The sequence below is a fragment of the Triticum aestivum genome, chromosome 7B (genome assembly GCF_018294505.1).
Source record: "Triticum aestivum cultivar Chinese Spring chromosome 7B, IWGSC CS RefSeq v2.1, whole genome shotgun sequence".
Taxonomy (NCBI): Eukaryota; Viridiplantae; Streptophyta; class Magnoliopsida; order Poales; family Poaceae; genus Triticum; species Triticum aestivum.
The window spans coordinates 643161962-643172782 of record NC_057813.1 but is presented as its reverse complement, the minus strand read 5'-3'; positions in this window follow the sequence as shown (position 1 = coordinate 643172782).

The following is a 10821-nucleotide window of genomic DNA, read 5'->3' as shown; positions in this document are numbered from 1 at the left end:
TTTTCTTTTACAACTCAATTTAACCTCTCGACAATAGGGTTGGTTGGAATTTCCGGTTCACATACCTCCTAGATAAAAATATCTATGTCAACTTGATGGGCATAATTTGTCATAAACACGAAATGCAACAAATAGTTATAAAAGAGAATATACCATATCCGAATCATAACACGGACGAGGGCCGACGGGGACGGATATCAAAACCATGGCACTATGTATAAGAAACAAGGTACGGGTAAGATAATTATACAAGTAACTATATATCTAAGTCACACAAACACGTTTTTTTTATATTAAAAAGATAAGAACAAGAGGCTCACCACAATGTGGAGCCGGCGACGAGACGGTGCGGGCGATCGCCCGTGGTTAGGACGGAGATGGGAATGCACTAAGTAAACCACACCTACATATGCAAACTAAGAGTTATTTTGACCTTAAATTGTATATAAATCAAATACTACCACATATAATTTCTCCCAAAATAAAACCCACAAATCACTATACTTATAGAGCATTGCAAGAGCTAATCTAGCAATGTGAGATGAAAGGACAAAATTGCTAACCTTTGTTATCACTTGGATGGATGGGGTGCCTTCAAATCTTCACAAATTTTGGCAAAAATGGAGGGTGAGATCGAGAGGAAGAGGAAGAAAACGGAGAAGAGGAAAGGGGAAGAACAGAGCGCTCGGGCTGGACGAAGGGGTTTATATAGGAAGACCTTTAGTGCCGGTTTCTTAGACGAACCGGGACTAAAGGTGAATTTCTAGTCCCGGTTCGTGACATGAACTGGTACTATAGGTGCTGGTGTGGCCGCAGCCTAACACCAGCCTGCCACCACCTCTTTAGTACCGGTGGCACGAACCGGTACTACACGTTAGCCACGAACCAGTGCTAATGAGCGCCACCCGTCTAGCCGTTGGAACCGGCACTAATGGTCACATTAGTGCCGGTCTAGTTACAAACCGGGACTGATGTGGGTCACATTAGGCCCTTTTTCTACTAGTGATTAGCAACGATCGCGACCAGTGTCAGAGAGTGGATCGGTGCCAATGGTGGACCGACGAAAATGGTTGCTCGGGCAGGGCGGCATCGTCACTGGCTGCGACCAGTGTCGGGGCAATGATGAACCAACGAAGAAGGTGGCTCGGGTTGGCTCTCGCACAACATCAGCACCGGCCGCGACCAGTGCCGGTGGATTGGCCATGGGGACAAAATGAGTAAGACGAAGACGAGGAAGAAGACGACGATCATAGAATTTTACCATTGAAAAATTAGAGACTGGTGCATAGTTGCTCTCGTAGTATCCACTAAATAAATTAATAAAAGACAAAATATATTTGAAAAACTTCACTCATGTCACTTGGTCACCAATTTGATTAAATTTTTCTGTATATTGCCCGTAACAACGCACGGGCATTCTGTATTGTTTGTGATCAATGAGAGTGGACGTTAACCTCAAAACATTATTTATCGTACTATCCCGTAAAAAAACATGATTTATAGTAACGAATTGATTTCCATGACCGCCGATCGAGGTATGAAATTCCATCGACTAGGTTTTTTTTGGAGAGAGATAGATCCATCGACTATGCGTTGCATGTTATGCAGGCCACACATGTAGTATGTTATGCGAGATTCGTGGAGAAATTGGAGCGAGGCTGCGGGACGCGGATCGTGGGTGGTGCGGATGACGCGTCCGTTGGAGTACCCCTAAATATCGACCCACGGAGATTCCGGGATCTGCAGTTCTTTCCATCCGCCAACGCCGGTCTCCTCCTCCCGACGGTGCCGCCAACTTCACCATTTTCTTCCGCCGGCCATGTCCATCCGCTCAGATCGCTACCGCCGGTGGGAACGCCGCGCTCGAACAAGGTACTCGAAGCACAACCTTTCCTCTTCCTTTCTCCACTAATCCCCTGATCACTCTCCTCCAATTCTGTCCGCGCAGATCGCACGACGGCGACACGCCAATCGAGAGGCTCAACGACGACGTCCTCGTGGAGATCATCTCCCGCGTCCCGTCCACGCAGCGCTGGCGCTGCAAGCGCGTCTGCCGGCGCCTCGCCAGGACGCTGCCCCAGTCCCTCGCCGGCTTCTTCTACACCAGCAGCAACAAGGAGCGCTTCCCAGAGACAGCTCTTCACTTCTTCAACGTCTCAGGTGGCCAGGGCCGCCCTTTCATCTACCCCTCCTTCGCCCAACATTTTGGTTACCGGTCGAAATTTCGAGATTTCCCATGGTTACCGCATATTTCCGTGCCCCTCGGTAAATCCACGTACCAAGCAAAAAATATCAGTTTTTTGAATTTTTTGAATTTAAACACTTGATTTGTAGTAATGTACGTAGGATCTAATTAATGCCATGAGAGTTGGTTCTGGCGTGTTGGTAGCAACCTAGTTCCTGTTTTTAGAGGTCTCTGGTTCAAATGTGCGTTCATTAACTTATTTGAATTCAAAATTCAACTATAAAATTCGCTCGAAATATTATCGGTATCTATCGGTATTTCTCGGTAACCGTGATAACCGCGTTTACCAGTCGCCCTCGGTAAAAATGCCTCATTCGGTAACCAAAACCTTGCCTTCGCCTTTCTGCCCAGCCGCCGGCGCCTCGACCTCCTGGACTGCTGCAACGGCCTCGTCCTCTGCCGCTGGTATGGCGTCTCTGCCCCGGACGACGATGATGACGGGTTCCGCTACGTGGTGTGCAACCCCGCCACGGAGGAGTGGGTCGCGCTGCCGGACATTGACATCCCAAAAGCTGCAAGGCCATCAACGTGTACAAAGTGCGTCTCGGTTTTGATCCGGCCACGTCTTCCCACTTCCACGTGTTTGTACTTTCTTGGGGTGGCCGCCACCGCCTCGGAGTGGATGTCTACTTGTCGGAAACCGGCACATGGGTTTACAATGAAGTAAGATTGGGTGGAGATGTCAACCTCTTTCATCATCTGAAGGGAACTGTCTTCCTCAATGGCCGTCTCCATTTTCACACTTTGGATTATCATGTCTATGATGATTCTGGTCGTTGGGTGGGGAGGGGTGTCCCTTCTATAGCTGCAGTGGACACGGACGGCGAAACATGGTCAGACTTTAGTTTTCCTAGTCATCTGCAGCGTGATCTGGGTATGGAGGATGATGGTTTTATTCAGCTGTCGCAGGGCCGCTTGCATTATGCAAATATTACTCAGAGAAATACCGGTATTAAGACAGTGGTTTACGTTCTTGAGGACTATGACAGAAGAGAATGGGTACTGAAGCATACCGTTAAACTTTCGGACATGTTTGGTAGCAAAGACTACGGGATTGGTTTTGATTGGGTTGCGATCCATCCAGAATGTAACCTGATCTTCTTCACCCTGTGGTCAGGAAAACAGTTCATGAGTTACAACATGGATACTGGGCGAAGCAGTCAGATCCGCACTCTTGAAGATGGCCGGTCGCCATATTTGCCATATGTGCCGTTGTACTCAGAGTTGCAATGTTTGCGCTTGTGACACCAATGCAACAATTCCTTGGATAGGAGTCAATTGTCCGTGCTTTGGAGCAATGCGCTTGGTATGTCTGCCTGAATTTCGTTCTCAGCTTTTCAAACTGGAGTGCTCTAATGTCTACTACATGCTTTTAAGTCTGGAGCAATGGTGCTTCAGTATGGAGCCAACCTGTGTTATCTCTCCTAGAATAGTTCTAAAAATTTCCACTGAACTTACTTTTATATGTACTTGTTTGTTTCTGCATCCACATGTTCAGTTAACTTCACTCAGTTTTTGAGTAAGTTTCTATGACCAAATGGTAGAAGACATGATTAGTTGCCATTGCAGCTTAAACTTCTATATCTGATTTGCACTTTGGGAAAGCATAAGCATCTATTGACAACTGAGAGATATGTCTAATAAACTATCCATTATCTGCAGATGATATAATTTGTTAAATCATTTCCCCTTACAGCTACATATGTGTTCTATGATGCTAAAACATCTCGGATGAATAAAATGTCACTTTATTTTCCATTGATGCTAATTACTCTTGGCATGTTTTAAAGAGTGTTATTAACAGAACATAATCAGGCTCCTCTGATCATAATGTGTTTACTAGATAAACCTTTTTCTTGAAAGGTAACACTTGCCCCAGGGGGCTGGGAAGCCATGCTATTTACTTGTGGGTTTGTTTAGTTACGCATGTTAGCAAGAGTTTGATATAAGCGAAATGGTGGGAATTTTCCATGCCGGCTTTAGTTTTAGTTATAGGGAAATGTATATTTTTCATCCCCTAATTTTCTCCATAGTATAGAAATGGTTCTTCAACTTTAAAACCAGCAAATCTTAGTCCCTCAACTTTTCAAACCGGATATGTTTAATCCCTCATACCACTTTGAGTGGTTTTGTTGATGACGTGGCATGGCCTTTGTTGGCATTTTATCGAACACCTGTCGTGCGCTTGCCACATTTTCGGACAGTGGCATCGAGGGTGTTAGATGTGTATAGTCCCTTTTCGGTATATCCCCATTGTATAAGGGGTTTTCTGTACTTTGACACACATGTATATGTAATGGCCTTTGGCCCTCAGGAAATACTAGTTGCTCACTTATCCAACATGGTATCAGATGCTAGGTTAGGCTTGCTCTCTCGCACGACGCAACTCCGTGCGCCCCTCCTCTAGCTTACCTCGATCCCTGCCGGCCCAGCCTCATCTTCGGGTGCTCTGGTCCGTCGCTGGCCGGACCCGGCGCCTTGTGCCCGGAGCTCTCCTTCTCCGGCCGGCTGACCCCGTCTTTGGATCCGGTTGTCCTCTATGCCCCTCGCCGTCGGCGCTCTTGTCCCGACCGGCCGCCGGCGCTCTCGGCTCTCTTCGTCCGCCGCTGTGCTCGGCTGCCTGCGTCAGGTGCCCTCTTCGTCCGCCCGCGCGTCCCTGCTTCCGCTCGAGCGCGGCCACCCGCACACCCCTTCAGATCGAGCGGGGCAAGGCCGCCTGCTCGCCCCTGCTTCAGATCGAGCGGGGCCAGGCTGCCTGCCTCAGCGCCCCTGCTTCAGATCAAGCGAGGCCAGGCTGCCCGCCCCAGCGCCCTCCTTCAGATCGAGCGGGGCCAGGCTCGCTCATTCTGCAGCCCGATCCGGATCGGCTGTCTTCCGTGCGTTGACCAAAAAAACAGAGAAAGCAAAAGAAGACCTCGTTATGTCTTCTTCGGGCTATGTTGTTGTTCCTCGGTGTTCGGTGATCTTCGATGGCACCAACTACGTTGAGTTTGTGGGGTTCAGGCGCATCCATATGCGTGGTCTTCTTCTGTGGGGTGTTCTCTCTGGCGAGGTCCCTTGTCCGCCATGCCCTGTTGCGCCCGTGGCCCCAATCCCGCCGGTGCCGCCGGTGCTTGCTGCTGATGCTTCTTAGGCTGATCGGGATGCAGCCAAGGCTCTTGATGATGCTGCTGTTGATGCTTATGATCAACAGGTATCCGCCTATTCTGATGCTCTCTCTGTCTACCGGGATGATCTGTCTGCTTATACTCAGTGGTGCAATGATGATGCTCGAGCTGCTGTTGTTCTTACTGCAAGTGTCCTACCTCAGTTTGCTTCGGAGTTCATGGGCCTCGGCACCGTTGCAGCAATGTGGTCCTATCTTTGTCAGCGTTATTAGCCCTCTGGTGATGCTCTATACCTCTCTGTGGTGCGTCAGGAGCATGCTCTTCAGCAGGGTGACTCGTCTGTGGATGAGTTCTATTCCCAGTGCTCTGCCATCTGGCGTCAGCTTGACTCACTGCGGACAGTTGTTTGTGGCACTTGCCGTTGTTGCCAGACTACGAGGTCTGACTTGGAGTTTCAGAGGGTCCATGAGTTCTTGTCTCGTCTCCGCTCTGAGTTTGAGCCTCGCCGTGCTCACTTGCTTGCTCGTGGTCGTGTTCCTATCTCGGAGATACTTGCTGAGCTTCGTGCCGAGGAGACCCGCCTTTGCTCTGCTGGGTTGCTTCTGGTTCCGTCAGTTTTGGCTGCCGGGCTCCTGTGTCGTCTGCTCTCCTCACTGCTCCGCCGCTCCTGCCCACTCCTCCAGGGGGGCGAGCCGTCCTCCTTATGCTGAGAAGGGCACGTCGCGCCGTGACACCGTCTGTGGTTACTGCTCCCGGCCAGGTCACCCAGAGTCTGATTGTCGCCAGAAGAAGCGAGACCAGAGGCGCTCCTCCTCCAGGGGGCCTCCTGTGTCTTCCTCGGCTCCGTCACTCACTGACCAGGACATTGTTCGCCTCAAGCGTCTTCTTGCTTCCTCAGGCTCCTTGTCGACTGGCTTTGTTGCTGCCGTGACTGCATCCTCCTCCTCGTCATCACAGGCATCTATATAGTCAGGTACATCTTCGTGGGTTCTGGATTCTGGAGCCTCCTTTCATATGTCTTCTGATTCTTCCGCGTTGTCTTCTCTCCGACCTCTTGATTCGCCTGTTAATGTTCTTGCTGCCGATGGCACATCTCTTCCTGTTGCTAGTCGTGGTACTCTTTCCGCTCCATCTTTTTCTGTTCCGAGCGTTTCACATGTTCCTCACCTTACCATGAATCTTTTTTCCGCTGCCCAACTTACTGATTCTGGTTGTCGTGTCATTCTTGATACCGACTCTTGCTCCATTCAGGATCGTCGCACCAAGGCTTTGGTTGGTGCTGGCCCTCGGTGCCGTGAGTCAGAGGGCCTTTGGGAGATTGACTGGATTTGTGTTCCTTCCGCTGCCACCACTTCCGCCAGCTCTCATGCTCTTGCTGCCTCTTCGTATGCATCCTTCCAGCAGTGGCATCATCGACTTGGTCACATCTGTGGCTCTTGCTTGTCTTCCTTAGTTCGTTAGGGCCTCTTAGGGTCTGTATCTGGAGATGTCTCCTTACATTGTAATGGTTACAGACTTGGCAAACAGACTCAGTTACCTTATCCTACTAGTGCGTCTGTATCTCAGCGCCCTTTTGACTTAGTTCATTCTGATGTCTGGGGTCCTGCTCCCTTTGATTCGAAAGGTGGTCATCGCTACTATGTTTTGTTTATTGATGATTTCTCTCGCTACACTTGGCTCTACTTCATGAAATCTCGTAGCGTGGTTCTCCCTATATACAAACGTTTTGCTGCCATGGTTCACACCCAGTTTGCCACGCTCATTCGTACTTTTCGTGCTGACTCCGCTGGAGAGTATATCTCTTAGCTGTTGCGTGGTTTTCTCGCGGAACAGGGTACTCTTGCCCAGTTCTCCTGTCCTGGTGCTCATGCTTAGAATGGTGTTGCCGAGCGAAAGCATCGTCATTTGCTTGAGACGGCTCGTGCGCTGATGATTGCTGCTTCCCTTCCACCCCATTTTTGGGTTGAGGCTGTTTCCGCATTCACCTATCTCATCAACATTCAGCCATCGACTGCTCTGCAGGGTGGCATTCCTATGGAGTGTCTCACTGGTCGCTCTCCTGACTATTCAGCTCTTCGTATGTTTGGATGTGTCTGCTATGTTCTTCTTGCCCCCCGAGAACGCACCAAACTGACTGCTCAGTCGATTGAGTGTGTTTTCCTTGGCTACAGTGATGAGCACAAGGGCTATCGCTGTTGGGATCCTGTGGGTCGTCGCTTGCGCATCTCGCGTGATGTGACTTTTGACGAGTCTCGTTCTTACTACCCACGTTCTTCTTCCTCGAGTTTCTCTGTGGACGACCTTTCTTTCCTTCTCCTTCCCGATACACCCTGCTATGTGCCTCACGTGTCACCTCTGGCACCTCTCATTCCTTCTCATTCACCACCGACCCCGTCTTCTCCATCCTCCTCCTCCACCTCTCCCCCATCCTCCTCCTCCACCTCCCCCCATCCTCTCCAGTCCGTCGCCCTCTCTCACCGTTCCCTCTCCACTATACTCGACGGTCTCGTACTGAGGATGTCTCCTCTGACGAGCCTTCCACCTCTGGTGCACCTCCTCTCGCACCTCCTCCGGTTCATAACCTCCATGCTCGGCCTCGCCCTCCGCCTGATCGTTACTCCCCTGATCGGTACGATCTCTCTGTTTTGACTGAGCCCACTTCCTATCGCACTGCCATGACTCAGCCTGAATGACAGCTTGCGATGGCCGAGGAGCTTGTTGCCCTTGAGCGCTCTGGCACATGGGATCTGGTTCCCCTCCCTTTCGGTGTCCGTCCCATCACCTGCAAGTGGGTCTACAAGCTTAAGACTCGCTCCGATGGTTCTCTTGAGCGCTACAAAGCTCGTCTTGTGGCCCGTGGCTTTCAGCAGGAGCAGGGGCGTGATTATGATGAGACATTCACTCCTGTGGCTCACATGACCACTGTCCGCACTCTACTTGCTGTGGCTTCTGTCCGTTAGTGGTCTATCTCTCAACTTGATGTTCAGAACGCTTTTCTCAATGGCGAGTTGCGTGAGGAGGTTTATATGCAGCCACCACAGGGGTACTATGCCCCTGATGGTATGGTCTGTAGACTTCGCCGCTCCCTATATGGTCTCAAACAGGCCCTCGCGCCTGGTTTGAGCGCTTCGCGTCTGTGGTGACCGCCGCTGGTTTCTTGCCCAGTGACCATGATCCCGCGCTGTTTGTTCACACGTCTCCTCGTGGTCGGACCCTTCTCCTTCTCTATGTTGATGACATGATCATCACTGGTGACGACACTGATTACATTGCCTTTGTTAAGGCTCGCCTTCGCGACCAATTTCTTATGACTGATCTTGGTCCACTTTGCTACTTTCTTGGGATTGAGATCTCCTCGACCTCTGATGGCTTCTACATCTCCCAAAAAAAATATTCAGGATCTTCTTGCTCGCGCTGATCTCGGTGATGAGCGCACAGTTGTGACTCCTATGGAGCTCAACGTTCAGCTTTGTGCCACCGATGGTGACCCTCTTCCTAATCCCACTCGCTATCGTCATCTTGTTGGCAGTCTTGTCTATCTTGCTGTTACGCGTCCTAACATCTCATATCCTGTCCACATCCTGAGTCAGTTTGTTTTAGCCCCCACCTCTGTCCACTATAGTCATCTCCTCCGTGTTCTACAATATCTTGGTGGCACGATCTCTCAGCGCCTTTTCTTTCCCTGCTCTAGCTCTCTTGAGCTCCAGGCCTATTCTGATGCTACCTGGGCTAGTGATCCCTCTGATCGACGCTCGCTGTCTGCTTGCTGTGTTTTTCTTGGTGGCTCTCTTATTGCCTGGAAGACAAAGAAACAGACTGCAGTTTCTCGCTCGAGTACAGAGGCTGAGTTGCGAGCCATGGCGATGTTGACGGCTGAGGTGATCTGGTTACGGTGGTTACTTGAGGATTTTGGTGTGTCTGCTACTACCTCGACTCCCTTACTGTTAGACAGTACTGGCGCTATCAATATTGCGCGTGACCCGGTGAAGCATGAGCTCACCAAGCACATCGGTGTGGATGCCCATTTTGTGCGTGCTGCTATGCAGGATCAGACTCTCGCTCTTCACTATGTGCCCTCTGAGTTACAGTTGGCGGACTTGTTCACCAAGGCACAGACTCGAGCGCAACATAGCTTTTTCCTCTCCAAACTCAGTGTTGTTGATCCACCATGAGTTTGAGAGGGGGTGTTAGATGTGTATAGTCCCTTTTCGGTATATCCCCATTGTATAAGGGGTTTTCTGCACTTTGACACACATGTATATGTAATGGCCTTTGGCCCTCAGGAAATACTAGTTGCTCACTTATCCAACAGAGAGCTGCACAGCAGGTCTACGTCGTGCCCTTCTTCGACACTGAGGCCATGCCCAACACCCCGCCCAGCATCGTGGTGTCCCTGATGAGTGGCTTTGCGAAGCAGGTGAAAAGAAGAAGCATTGCAGGTTGCGGCCGTCGTCACTCGAGCGCCACCGGTGCTTCCTGGGGTGAGCAGAGGATGTCCATGGGCGACCTCATGCACGACTCTACTGGCTGGATGCTGGATGAATCCACGTCCGGGTTCAACACCGGCAGTCCGTCTTCGTGCTCCACACTGTCGATCAAGGCTGCTCAAGGACATGGTCAGGTGCTTCTCGAGCTCAGGTCGTACGCGGTTGAGGCACGAGCTCCTCTCCGTACTTGAGTCAAGGTGCTTCTGGCTTACGTGTGTTGCTTGTGTTCGTTTTTCGATCCGGCGAAAATCCATCTTGTACGTGGCTAGCTAGTCTCCTGTGAATCGATCCAGCAGCTCTATGGTGGAACCCAAGCCAGCTTCGGTACGTGCATACCCATACGCAATCTCGTAGAGCACGCCTGAGCCCAGACGGCGCCTCCTGACAAGCTGCCGAGGAGTTGTTGCTGCTGCAGCACAACGCCCTCTGGCTAGCACCCGTTGCCGCGAGTTCCTACAGGAGCAGTGGCTTGATGACAGTGGTCAGTGGCCACGGTGAGTTTGTGGATATTGATGTGGCGGCCAAGTCGGTCAAACTTACGCAATATGTCTAGTTTTAGTTAAAACCATGTCCACATCAGCATCAAACCACCCTAAGCGGTATGAAGGGCTAAACTTATCCGGTTTTAAAAGTTGAGGGACTAAGAATTGCTGGTATTAAAATTGAGGGACCATTTCTAGACTTCCAAAAAAGTTGAGGGACGAAAAATATACTTATCCCTTATATATATATATATATATATATATATATATATATATATATATATATATATATATATATATACTAGCAAAAAAGCCCGTGCGTTGCAACGGGAGAAAAAACAACCCAACAACCATCACTTAATAGGTCCATCTCTTTTATATTTGCGAGGCATCATATTTGTGTTGCCGCTTATGCTCCTTCTCACCCTCGCCGGCGATGGCCTCGGTGTTCACAGAAAACAACAAAAAAACGTGTTTGAATATGGTTAATCCTAAGGCGT